Genomic DNA, 15,396 nt, shown 5'->3' with positions numbered 1-15,396 from the left:
AAAAGTTCTGGCGCATACCACTCGGACTGTTATCAAAGGCCTTTTTTAAATGAACTGTTACGTTAATTTAGGCAGTCAATAAAAGATTTTGCTCCTATTTCGGGCTATATTTTGTTGATTAATTAAAAATATTCAATACATTTCGTAGCAAGAAACAAAAAAATTAACACACATAAAGAGTGAATTCCGAATCTAAATTTACATTTTTTTTTAAATTTTTTAAGCGCAAAAGACAAAATATTTTTATATATTCCTTTATAATGCTCTAGGAAATCCAAAATGGTTATTTATCAATTTTCAAATTAAAGCAAAATTATAATTTACAAAACGAGGTCTCTAACTCACTTTTGGTTTAACAAACAATTTAAGGATTTTTAGGTGTAACGAAGATAAGATATTTTTAATTTTATGGTATTATGAAATAATTTAAAATATTTTTTTGAAATAAAGGGTTTTCATACGAAATAAAGCATTTATTAATGTTTTTTAGGACCACATAATAGTATTATTTATGATCTCAATACCATATTTTTACTGGTTTAAAAATAGCACTTAATACATATTTTAATGAATCAATGCAATATTTTACTTTGTAAATTGCGGAGGAAATTTAATACAAAAAATAAGCTAAATATGTAACTTTCTCCGTATCAATACAAACTGATAAAAACAGATCATTATTCTTGTGTAATAGATAATAATCCAAAAGCATAGAATTTTATATTGTACAAATTTTTGGTGTGAGAATTCAAATGCCATATTTAAAATTAATATTGTATGGGAATATGACCTTTCAAAGTTTGAATTTTAAACAATGAAAGCCCATTTTCCCATGCAAAATACGATGATAACACTAAATATTTATGTTGCGATTTATGTGAATTTTGTATTTGAGTGTAAATATGTTGTCATAATTTATAAGTATGTGATTATTAACCGAATGAGAGTAATAATATTATAAAGACGTATACGGTATTAATTCGACCAAAAATCAGAAATCTTACTGCCTTTAAGCGCTTTGTATTATTGTAATGAGGTACCTAAATCCTACCTAAGTATACTGTAACGAAGCCATTTTGCAATGAATAACAGAATAAAGCTGGAGATTAATTTTGACTAATGGAAGTCCGTCTCTATAAATTTACAAGACGTAAATACATCGGTGTAGGTACTTCACTTAATTAATGAAATCTGTTATAAATGAGAATAAACGACGTTGACTTCTAGAAAATTAATAAGACGATGAAATTCCTTTATTATAATGCTATTGAACATTCTTTGTAAATAATATATGTAAACATTTCCTCCGGTATAGAAAACTGTGCACAGTAAAGCAAATATTTGAGTTCAGTCTGTATTTATATAAACTTACACATACATAGATGGTACATCAGATCAGATACATCAATAATCTTCATGTTGCTATGTATATGTGTAATAATTCTGAGGTTGGAAAAATACTACACTCTTGAATCATTAAAACGTCTGCAGAATTATATTCTAGCCACATAACATATCAATTTGTCCTTCAGTCTTCTACGCGTGCTCTAATATTCAATATCTAGGTCCCTGAAGCGTCCGCAGATACAATAAAATCGCTTTATTTTTAAATAAAAAATTGACAAAAAATAAAAAATCAGCGCATACACCTACAATCTTTCTAACAACTCTTTATACCAATAATATTCTTATTATTTTTTGACATTTCATCAAAGATGAAGAAGAATATGGAAGTCTGGGCATTTGCGGGGCTTACGACCGTCATAGGCTGGTTTAAGTGATCACTTTACACACGTGTAACATTCACCAATTCTACCCATTATTGACAACCACACTACTCAAATTCTTGGAAGTTCTATATATATGAACCAATTTAGAAACTTTGTTCTTGAATCACTAGAACTTCACTAGAGACATCTATTGGTAAATGCCGAGATTTCCATATTCTTCTTCGTCTTTGATGAAATGTCAAAAAATAATATGAAAATAACTCCTGTAATTGGAGATAATCCAGATTTTGTGAACAAGTATTTGGACACACTCAAAATGTTGTTAATAATATTCTTCACAATCCCAATGTAACAAAATGTATTGTTGAAACACATTTATGATCATGGTCTATCGATTCGCTCTTCTCGGAAGAGACACTTTCATACCACATCATTCCTTAGTAATACCTTTTCCGCTTGAGCTGTCAGAGTCAGAAATGAATAACCTTTCAATGTGAGAAATACACATCTAAAAATCTTAAAATTTACTATGTATTCTTGGTAACCTAACTGTCCATCATATCATGCACTCTCTCATATCATGCATCTCTCTCTCCCTATTCAACTCCATACCTGATTATATTCCTAATTATTCCTTGCTTGCATAAATTTACAGTATTCTATATGTGATGGTCTGGCGGAGCTTCATAAAAAATTATTAAAGTTAATAATGATCATGAACATGTGACAGCATATGTTTCTGATTTGCAATATATTTGCACCTCTTGGGTACACCTACAAAAGAGTCAGCATTTTGTAAATTATTTAAAAAAAAAAAACATAACGCAGTTAATACGGCACCAATATTTTTTGGCTTAGCTTAAAAGTATTTTTTTAATAAAAACTATCAAAAAGTAAAATATAGAATAAGTTTTTTTTGTTAATGGGTTAACTTTAGTATTTTTGAGATGATAAATAAGTTTTATTGTATAATTGAACTCATTTTTACATTGTGCGAACAGCTTACATAGTAATTCATTGAAAAACAAAAGAATAATTTATAGCTCGCGGGCGGATTTATAATTTTGGTTTTCCTACTGAAAATGTAAATTTGAGACTTATAGGACTTAAAGCCGGCAATTTTCATGCTTGTTGGCTTGGAAAATACTAGGCATAAAAAATATTCGTAAAAAACTAAATTAAATTCAAATAAAGGCAAGACGATCCCTACAATTCAACATTGTTTTGTTAACACTTATTTATTTAGCTTTTATTTCTTTTTTAATGGAAAGGTTTTCATGTATAATAATTTTGAATCATTGACTTCAATTTACCTAAATCTAAAAATATATCTTCAAGGGACTCGTATAATATCCCCGATGTTTGTATTTTCAACAAGACTACGAGTATGCAACACTGAGACTGAGAGTAATCACTTTTTTCACTTGTGTCACATTTACTATTCTATAATATAAATGCATCATTCGTATGGGGAATACTTCAGTGTCTGGTATGGAAAAAATTAAATGCTATTTTAGGCTTTCTCTTCTACATACGTCCTGAATAAAAAAATATTTAAAAAAGTAAGTACTTCCCTACAAATTTATTGAAATTTGCAATTACCTTTATATGCAGGTTTTGCGATTGTATTTCAAACATAAAATTTTGTCCTCACTAACCGAATTTAATATCCACATATTTAAAACTGGACCCATAATATATCGTAACTCTTTTCGAGGAGTGAGAACAGAATGTTCGCAGTTATAAGAAACAAATGTATTTGATTGATAATGAATATCGATCGCATGTGTATCGAATTCCTTCATGTTGTGTAAGTATTACTAGCAATCTTATACGTGCAAACATGTCGCGAATGGAGAATAATGTCCGTACATACACGCTACCTCAGTACTCTGTATTTTGTACTCGACATGCGTCAAGCTGTTTCTGCAGTCACTATCGAAGATCACAATCAATCATCAAGTCCAAATATTTCCTTAAGAAAGCAAACATAATCATTTGTAATGATAAAAACGAGTGACCAAAAAGCCCGATGGCCCGTTGGATAAAGTATCCTTTCCCCTAATCGGTGAAACAAAGACAATTGCGTGTCTTTGCATTATGTGTCTCGTTACTTGAATTACTTGGCGTCTTGGAGAGTCGAAGAATACTCGATGGTTGCCGTTATGCAGTGCGGCCGTTCAACTCTGTTTGCGGTCCTCACTCACATAACAAACAGGTAAAATGTAATACGCTCATATAAAGCGGAGCACGCGAGCTTCACGGTATTCTACAAACGGATGAGATGATACACTTTTTTACTAAGCTTTACTTAATGTTTGTGCTTGTGAGGACGCTAGATTTTGCTGCTGTCCACTTTAATAATACAATAACAAAGCCTATCTCGTACGGGATATCCAGGATAACACTGGGAATACATACCTAAGAACACATTACGAATGCATAGTTAGTATCATTCACCGAAAGAATCTCACTTCTGACTGAATAGATACTACTCCATGTAACTAATCAATGATACATTTTGTACATTAAAATCATTGTTAACTGGTGATATGGAAATATAACACCCTCCTTATCATTCATCGTTCAAATTGTGTAATACCACTTAAAAATGTAAATAAATAATGTACATGTAAATAAATAAAACTGGTCTTCGTTTTGATAATCTAGGAAAATTAGAAATAAGTAACGCAATTAATACAGACTTACCCAAAATAAATAATAAATCAAATTTTATTTACAATTTTGGCGTTCAATTTGTAGAACTCCATTTCGATTTTTATATGAAATATCTATTATTATTAACTAAATTGTATTAACATTATACAATTTAGTAGAATCTAAAAATCAGTGTTTGATTATAATATTTAATATATATATATATATATATATATATATATATATATATATATATATATATATATATATATATATATATATATATATATATATATATATATATATATATATATATATATATATATATATATATATATATATATATATATATATATATATATATATATATATATATATATATATATATATATATATATATATATATATATATATATATATATATATATATATATATATATATATATATATATATATATATATATATATATATATATATATATATATATATATATATATATATATATAAACATTAGATTATACTAAAAGTACGCTTTTAAAAATATTCCGATTGTAATCATCTTTCTCTATCTTTCAAAAAATGATAATAAAAAAAAATGTTTTATATAAATAAGAGACCAAAATTGGACTGTTTAACGTATGAAAAGTTGAAGAGGATTTCGCATAATAGACCAGAATGGTGAAGGAGGTGTCATTTCTTGCTGCAAACCACAGGATTGAGACCACAGGGAGAGAAGAGACCAAATCAATTTCACTTTAATTTCATTAACTGATTCGGCAGGCATTTTGTGGTAATATCTATCTATTTATAATTTAAGTTTTACTTAGTACCACTATTTTTTAAATCTATTTTGATACGTATTTCGATGATTGCGTATCATTTTCAAATACCGTATGTGAAGCTTATTCAAAATTTAAGAGTTGTGTCCTTGGGACGTTGAAGGTTGAAGAGGGGGTAGGGGATGTCTCTTATTTTTATTTATTTTATTCAACCTTCAAAGTCCCAAGTGCACAACTCTAAAATTTGGAATTAGTTTCACATACGGTGTTCCACATCAAAACACGCGTCACAATAGATTTTAAGAAAAATTGATATTTACTAAGTAAAACTAAAATTAAAAAAATCACCGTAGTCTACATTTGAACTCATGACGGAATGGTTATTCCGAAACCGGTAATCATGATGTAGTAATCAATCATACTTTAAGTTCATGCTTTATTCAACTTATTCGTCTTAACTGATGGAGTAGGCAAATACTTATGCCCGTTCACAGGTAACCGTTCCAAGATTTTACTGTTTAACGAGATTTATTAAGGTGTTTTTCTCTGTTTACAAGACAGTTTAGTTCCCGCTGGAGAACAGTTTTCATGAGAAGTGGAACGATAGATTCGTAGCTTAATAATGCAGGTAAGCTGGAAGAAAAGAATGGCTGTTTTGTGGAAATTACAGCGCTGTTCAGCTATCATAATTTACCGTCATAAATACCATTTACATTTTAAAACGTTTGGGTATCAGAACCGTTTACTGAAGTCTCTCACAGAATGCGATAATATACGAGTACTAGTCAAAAGTGGAGTTAATTAGGGTACTTATATTTACCAAATATGATCATTGTGTTCATTATATGGTAAACTTATGATGATGGTAATATACTTCCTTACAGTTTTGATCGCGAAAACAAAAACACCGTCTTTTGTTGATTACATCTTTATGAAGTACACATATTTGTATTTGCAGTTTTTCCAAGATTTTTCACAACTACCATTAGTTAATTACATCTTTCTACCATAAGTTAACACCGTCTTTTGTTAATCACATCTTTATGAAGTACACTTATTCGTATTTGCAGTTTTTCCAAGATTTTTCACAACTACCATTAGTTAATTACATCTTTCTACCATAAGTTAACACCGTCTTTTGTTAATTACATCTTTATGAAGTACACATATTCGTATTTGCAGTTTTTCCAAGATTTTTCACAACTACCATTAGTTAATTACATCTTTCTACCATAAGTTAACACCGTCTTTTGTTAATTACATCTTTATGAAGTACACATATTCGTATTTGCAGTTTTTCCAAGATTTTTCACAACTACCATTAGTTAATTACATCTTTCTACCATAAGTTATCACCGTCTTTTGTTAATTACATCTTTATGAAGTACATATATTCGTATGTGCAGTTTATCCAAGATTTTTCACAACTACCATTAGTTAATTACATCTTTCTACCATAAGTTATCACCGTCTTTTGTTAATTACATCTTAATGAAGTACATATATTCGTATATGCAGTTTTACCAAGATTTTTCACAACTTCTTACAGCATTATTTAAAATATTAAAAATTTACGTGATAATATGATTTGTGCATAAAGAGCAAAGGAATGAGAGAACCATATAAAAGATTTTCAATAAATGTTTAAAAAAAACATTTTCTATCTATTACGTGTTAGTTAAACGCGTGAATGTGGAAATTGTTATTATCATTGCATTACGATGTGGTATCGTGTTCACTTGATTTAGCCATTCAGCCTAAGGGAAACTAAGCAATACATTAAGTAGTTGAATTGTTGTATCTATGATTTTTTTTTTAAATCTAGCATCGATTAAAATAATTTTCATATCTTACCTTTGAGGTAATATTTTACGAAAATGGCACTATATAATAATAAAATTTGCGGGTTGTGGTCCCGTACATTCTAACACTATTTGATACCTATTTCTAATAATGAGCAGCCTAGGCTCACAGAAATAGTATGAAATTAAAGTATTATTGTAAATAATAATAAACCCGAATACTTCTCTCTTTCAAAAAAATATATAAATTTTATTAAATTAACAGAATTATCCAAAACGATTATTATTATTTTTGAGTAAATCAAATCAATCAAGCTTGGGTTAGTTATATTTTTCTCATTGAAGTCAAAACAAATCAATATTTTGTATGACAAATGAGGTTTTAAAATAATTGATATTCCGTACCCATCGCCCCTGGAATTTAATTTTATTATAATTCAAATAAGACCAAAGGGAACAATAAAGGATACTGAATAATGAACAAATGAGCTAGCAAGACACTATGTGCACCTAACTACATTATAAAATTTATTTATATTATTATCATTCTCAGAAGACTCAAATTGAATATCCATTGATATGAATAGCAATGTATTTTGGACAATGGTTTGGGAGCTTTATTAATGTAAATGAGACAAACAGTCAACTTTATATTTTGAACAGAGTTAAATTTTCAAGCAGATATAATATGATGTACCTTCTTATGTTTATTCAAAGGTTTATCACAAATATTATTAAGGTACTTGAAAAGCATTATTATCGACCGCTTAGTCACTGTTATATAGCTTTTTACTCAAGAATTTCCGGTGTATAAACATTAATATCGTTATTTTTTGGTGACACAGAAGAGAAGATTTATATATATATATATATATATATATATATATATATATATATATATATATATATATATATATATATATATATAGTTGGGCGTATTATAACTATAATTATAATGTAAGCAATATATTAAGATACATTGTTTAAATTTACTACCGACCTCGGTATACGAATATCTCGCTCACGCTAGACTAAGTGGTTCGATTTTAGATAAACAATTTTTTAATCTAATTTTAATTATGTAGAATTATGATCCAAATAAGTATTGTGACGATGTAATTATAAAAACGTACATAATGTTTTTACAGTCCTCACTTTTGTACACACACATCCACAATTTATATGTATATACATATTTATATATATATATATATATATATATATATATATATATATATATATATATATATTATATATATATATATATATATATATATATATATATATATATATATATATATATACACACATATAACGACACGTTGATGGACAATTATATGACAAAGCAATCGAATGATAAATATAACGTAAGTGAAGGAGCTTTAAGTAAGTGAAGTTTAAGACTAGCACTGCTATATAAGAAAATAAATAAATATGGAATAGGGGATTGAGAAAAGCGATAATGGCTAGGGCACTCGAATTTACATATCCGTACTCGTATACGCTTCTGTTAATAGACAAGATACAATAAAGAAGAGTAATTAATGGAAAACACGATATAACAAACTCCAGAATAAATACTACTAAGAAATATAATAACAACTTAATAACTAGATGTATTTCTTAAAGTAATTCTCAAAAGCTCATAAAAATATTGAATAGAGAACAAACACTAAATAATAATTTTCTAAAAAAAAATATAATTATATTACATAATATGATACATTTAAATTATGTATTTCTTAAACTTATTCTTAAAAGCTCATATTAATTAACATTTATTAAACAAAACAAAAGTATTACAATTATCGGTTACATTTATTATTGATGAAAAATTAAAAAACTAAATATACTCGTAAGAAATATTATTAAAATACATATAATAATTCATAGTGATGTATTTATATAAAGTAATAATTTAAAGCTCATATTATTAAACATTAATTAAAGAAAAGTATTACAATATTCAGTTGTATTATTCATTGATGTAAAAAACATACTTTTTACTTTACACCTACTTTAAGAACTGGGATCGTATCGTGACTCGGTCAGGTACGGTTTTTTTAAATTTTATTTAAATGATGTAACAATTAAATATTGCTACACATTTATCGTTGTACTTTTTCATATTTGGTTTGTTAATTTATGAAAGTAATCAGTAGATATTGATATATGTATTTCAAAGGGGTTTTTTTTTACAAAATGTAATAATAAATTAATCAACAATAGATATACGAGTAGATAATAATATTTTTTTACCTTTGACTCCAATGCTCGGCGAATGACAATCCAACCACTTGAGTAAACTTTCAAAGTTTGTTTAGTCACAAAAGCTCCCGGGAGGCAAGTTTTTTCAAAAGTTAAAAACGTCAAAAGGGAGACGCTCCCTTGAACCCAAAGGTTCGGACAAAATCTACGGAACAAAATCAATTGATAAAAGTTGATTTCCCAAATGACCGCGCGAGCAACAAAAGATTCATCCCGACTCCAACTCGAAATGATCACTAGAAAACTTTCATAAACAAGAAAAAATGGGTTGATTTTTAAAGAAGAATATGTGAAGATGTCGCGATATACGTATAGTTTTTATTTTATTTTTAAACTTTTGATAACTTTCAACCAACAAGTGTCAAAAACCTCTTATAAACACAGTTCGAACGCGCGATTATAGGACCGGTCGGGATACGAAGAGCCCGCTCGCTGAACGCACACTGCTCGCTAGCCACCTGCGTCGGTCGCAGCCCCCCGGAGTCAATGCCAACCTGCTGCTAGGCTGTGTAACAATAATTGCTACCACCAGAAATACTGCCATCTATCGACAAGCGAGGTAACTAAAAATTTCAGAATAGGTTTGAACCATGAATACGATACAGCCTTATTTTCATATATGGTTCGAATCTTGGGTTTGAAGATTTTTTCAGAAAGCTAACTGAATGCTTCTGAGCTTTTAAAGAGCGTGGGCGTTGCGTAACGCTTTGTAAGGATATTAACAGAGGGCGCTGTTGATTTAAATAAAAGATATCTTACACTACGGTTTTATAACTTTTTCAAATAAAAATATTTTATATTATAAGTCATTGAAGTCTAAATAGGTACTATTATATAACGTATTTACTTATTTATTTATTATTTTTTACAGCACATTATTTTATTTTATAATGACTGCCTCACTAAGCAGAACCCGTGACGAGGCGTTCATTTACATTATAAAAATATATATGTAATAAAATACCTAGGTACCTACCTATACATTTTATTAAGTACTTACAAATAGTACCTACATAAAACAGTTCTACCACCAGATGTCGCATGCGTCGCACTGAATAAAACAAAAGACGTCAGAGAGAAAAATATAATATTCTGAACTCTCAGAATTAGATAGATAGATAGAAAAATATTATAAAGATAAATTAAGAATAAACTTTAATTATAAACTTTAATTACAAAGCAACACAATAATAAAATAAGCAAGTATTGTTTATTTTATTATTATACACCCACTTTACATATTATTTACACCCAATTTACGAAGGAAAATATTACCACGTTATATATATATATCTAGAAATAATATGATGTAACATAAAATAAAGTAACATTTACACTAACGATACGCAGTTTATTTCAATAAAATATACATTGCAACAATAATAATGTATTAGCTGATTTTATTTAGGTGGGTAATTAAGCAACTCTTATGTCCCATATCATGAAGTCACCTTTTTTCTTATTATTTAAAAGTTATAACTATTTACTTCTAATTTTATATTAATGGGTAATAATATATTAAACTTATGGAAACTGCATTGATTGTTTTATTTTTCTTTGTCCCCTACTCGCACCCAGATGGTGCATAGAGCACCGAATCAAATCACTACAGTATTAATCTAATCATTAATTATATGATGGCAAGATCAATCAGATTTTTGTACATGGGCGTGGATATATAAAATTTGGATTCAGAGAACATAACGAAGATGGCTAAAAAAGGACTTGGCACGACCAAGTCAATCGAAACCTTAAATTTGATTGTGTCAAAAGTCTACATAACCATAGGATACGTATAACTAGATGTATGGATTCAAAAGAAGTGAGTGTATGACAGGACATACCAACAAGCGTGGCGTTCAATTCTCTCCGCCTACTCCTGCATTAAGACGGCGTGATGGTATTAGTAGGAGGTTTATAAAAAGCCGGAGCGCTTTTTCGATTGGCGCCATGATTTATTTCTCAAGAGGCACCTCTTGAAACAGAAGCCAGCAGCTTGTAACACTTGAAACCAAACCTTCGTATTGGCTTCAAATGCTTATACTCTTAAGGAAACAGTTGATCAACCTCAAGTCATTTTATGTACATATAATAAATTCTGAAATATCGTGTCAATCAACCACTTTACATTTTAGTGGTTATTCAACTGGGTATCCGATATAAATATAAAATGAAAAAGCATACTTTTTTAAAAAAGATTTGCTAATATCAAGAATTAACAATAAATATGAGAGTCGAACACTGCAATATATCGTTCCGAACATTTTTAATTTGTTGCCGACGGATGTTAGAGGTCAAAATAAAATATGGAACAAAGGCAATATAAAGGAATCGGAAAATGATCAAGAGTTTATTTTATATTTATTGTAAAATGTTTATATTCTTAATTTCTTTCTCTTTTTGTGTTATTAGGTTAAAATGGTTAAAAAAATAAAAAATGTATTTAAAAAGAACTCAAAGACACACAAAGTGGCTTGGTGAGTCTCTGCATTTAAAAATAATATGTTTAAATTGTGATTTAAATAAATGTGAACAATTAATGTTAATAAATAATAAAAAAATATGAAATAAAATAAAAAAAATTGATGAAAAAATAGCGTTATTGTTTTTGTTTCCATTCACCTTGCAATACCGCAAATGTAACAAACATCAAGTTGTTTTTTCTACCCCTCAGCAATTAGTCACTATTATTAGGTCTTAGATTGGCAGTGACAGGGACAAAGAATGCTATCAAATTTAAATTCACAGTAAAACTTATATACATGTTTGATTGATATTTTGTTTTAATTCTTACTACTTAGTTTATTCTTAGACTTATTCAGGAATTAAAACTTAATTTAAAAATATTTTATTTATTGTTTCGGCATTGGCTGTTATATTTAATATTTTAGTTATTATACAGACCTGAATGATGGAAGTTTAACTTCTGAAACATGTAGTCTTTAATAAAACTCAAGTGGTAAAAAACAAGTATTTTCTTTAATCATTGTAATTTAAAAATAATGAATTACGATTGCTTTATCAATGTAGTGGGACAAAACAATTTCACATTATTTTCAGAACAAGCAAAAGTTATACGTCAATCTATTTCTACAATTTCTTACTTTGATTTTAATAATCACTGAAATGCCGTTATTTTTCTATCCCACGGGCTACAGGTTAACGTGTAATATAAAATGGTTTTATACGCATAAGCCCAAAGCATATAAATATTTTCAGATTTTTTAGTTCATATGTCTGTTATGTATTTAAAACTGCATCTTAAGCAACTAACGCCCTCATCTATTGCATCAACTTTAAATGATATACTCGTATTCATATATTTTGAGAAAAAATATGCAACATTGATTTTTTTGATAAATTATATTATTGCAGCTAATATATTTTTATTATTGAGCAATAATAATTATTCGTGTTAGGTTTTCTTTTGTTTAAAATCGTTTTAACATATTTTAACTTATGCCCACTGACATAATACTATTATACTGCTCTAAAACTTATTCTAAGAAGAGAAATATATTATTTAGAAACATAAATTAAAACAGCTTATGCCTTCTAGATAGAAAATTTAATTTCAAATCTCAAATTATCGGTGATTCCGCGACTAATCAATCTCAAATTTCTATATGCTATAGTTTTAGAACTAGAAATCCTTATCAACATCAACAATTTTCAAATTCACATTTAAAAAAAATATAAATCTAAGTACAATTCACGATGACTTTGACAGCTGTTTCGCATTCTTAATGCATTGTTAAATCAGTCTTCTTACATACTTTATACGTTCCAATGAATAAAAATATCTTGTAATTAGTTTTTATATTTAACAAGATTATTTTTGAACCAATTTTTTTACTATTTTGCATTATGGGGATTTGGTATTGATTTCCCTATTGAGGATTTGGTTCCTTTGTTGAAACAAACGTAAAATTATCGACTTAAACATAAACATACATATTTTTATCAAAATTGAATGCATTAGCTTCGGTGTACTTGAAAGCATCAAATCAGGATTGCGAACAGCTGACGCGATGCAAATATTGCACCACGGTTTGTATGCGATATAGAAGGCTCTGCATCAGCCAAATATTGTTAGTATAGAAACATAAATAATATTCAGCCTATCACATCTAAAAATCAGAGTGTGGGTTTTAGATTAATTGCTGTACTTCGTAAGTGGTCTTGAAATATGTATGTATTTTTAAAAATAGCTTTAAATGAAGTTCAAGTCATTTCCTCCCATAAAGACAGTGGAAGTGGTTTCGATTCATATTGAGGTTTCCTGGTTCAATTTAACGGAGACGAGTCACTTTATTAGGTATTCATACTCTGATTCACTAACCGCAGAATAATTCAATCATTATAAATGTGAATACTTTTCAACAAACTTCATACCTGTCATATTCGCCATTTTATATGTCTCATAATAAAAACCGTTTTATTTCAAATGCCTAATTCCTGAAATTAAATACATACTTTACATGAATTAAATTGCATTGAAACTAACAATTATACAATACGACATTAAAGGAGCTACAATTAAAAATTATAAATTCTTTGCTTAAAAAAAATATGCGATAACCTACATACTAATAATTAGATACAGTGTTTTGGAAAATAAACACAATATAGTTGATTGAGAGCAAAAGTGATTAAACAAAATTGCTTTGAAGCGATAATTTAGAGTTGAATATTTTATACTTAAAGCAAAATCATTAATTTGGTTAGCCAATATAATTCATGTTGAATGTCAAATAATTTTTTTGCTTTTTTACCTGCCTCTGTCTTGATGATTTGATTATACTTTTTGTAGTTAAACTTAATTAAAACAAAAAATATATATAGCAAACTGAATTGTTCAATGACAATCCGCCCTTTTTCAATTAAAGTCAACGTTGATAACTACACCACGCAAATAAAAGCTCAGATTCTCATAAGTCTACCACTTTTCCCTCTGAAGAAATGATTGAAGCTCTTCGCTCTGGGTATACTAATATTATACTTTTACATTCTCAAAATATTGATTTAGACTACTTTGTGGTTGTTATGTTTGCATTCGTATCTGCTTAAAATGAAAATTATGAATTATAACATTTGATAATCCTGCTTCCTTATAATTATTTAAATTACATAATCATGTTTTCATCTTCATTTCAACAGATAAATATGGTACTTTCATATTTTGTTTAAATAAAGATGTAGAAAATAGATACTAATAATATGATTTACCAATCAATGGGTTTATAATTTTAGTATCGATAATTATGCTACATGTATCTTTTTTATAGTAAGAATAATACTCTAATGATACATTCAATAAATACATTTTTATACTTTAAAACTTCTTAATATATGCATAGATAAATCGTTATAAATCAAACATAAATAATGCAGCAGAATAGTGGCTTTTAATTTTGCTATCCATTATTGGCGATAGATTAGGAAACAGGTCTTTGGATTATTTGTGATAATTTTATTTCATTAACCATAGAAGGATGCGTTTTCAGGCATGTTAAATAACTATCTAAAATTATCGATCAAAGATCTGAATTTTGTTTCGTTACGCAAATTTAATAAAAACATTTCAGCCAAAATAACCATGAATTTTTACCTGTTTTGATATCGTACAAATGTTTGGTATCATACAAAATCATTAAACAAATGTTAACGTAAAATATTTCAAAAACATATGTTACCGTTTTACCGAATTCAGATTAAATGCTTTTTCGTCCTTATTGAAAACCATATTTCACGAAAAGATTTTGTTGGAACTAGTTTGTAGTTGACAACTTGACTTACAGAAAATGGTTATTAATTCGAGTAACCAACGTGCTGTCTCGTAATCTTTGATACTAAAGAAAATTGATATAGGGAATACATATAAAGTGGGCTTCTTATGATTCATTGTATATTTCGTAATGGCTGAAATATCGGGTATACGAAAGCTGCCTGAGCTTTCCTGTATAATTATCCACCCTGGGTAACTCAATTTACTTAGGGATGTGATAATCCAAATTCAATTGCGGGCATTGTTTGTATAATGTACCTACCTAACTTAATCATAATAAATTTATACGTCGCATCATTGCAAGGTAGTACCGGTAATAGTGGGCGAGAATGGTGTTTACTGTTCACGTATTACTCGTAATTTGTATTTT

The 15,396-nt window shown here is 28.3% G+C and overlaps 1 protein-coding gene across 5 annotated transcripts in view; it reads right to left on the bottom strand.

Moving 5' to 3' along the window:
• Window positions 1-9,726, bottom strand: part of LOC148302933 (band 4.1-like protein 4A) — a 252,422-nt gene extending 242,696 nt beyond the window's left edge. For all 5 annotated transcript variants that reach the window (XM_088270824.1, XM_088270829.1, XM_088270828.1 and 2 more), the window contains exon 1: window positions 9,230-9,726. The gene's annotated coding sequence lies outside the window, so the exon portion shown is untranslated. The remainder of the gene's footprint in view (window positions 1-9,229) is intronic.
• Window positions 9,727-15,396: the final 5,670 nt, after the last annotated feature.

Source organism: Brachycentrus maculatus, unplaced genomic scaffold (genome assembly GCF_059751285.1).
Source record: "Brachycentrus maculatus isolate JH-2025_06_01 unplaced genomic scaffold, ASM5975128v1 h1tg000396l, whole genome shotgun sequence".
Taxonomy (NCBI): domain Eukaryota; kingdom Metazoa; phylum Arthropoda; class Insecta; order Trichoptera; family Brachycentridae; genus Brachycentrus; species Brachycentrus maculatus.
This window is presented reverse-complemented; position numbering and strand designations above follow the sequence as displayed.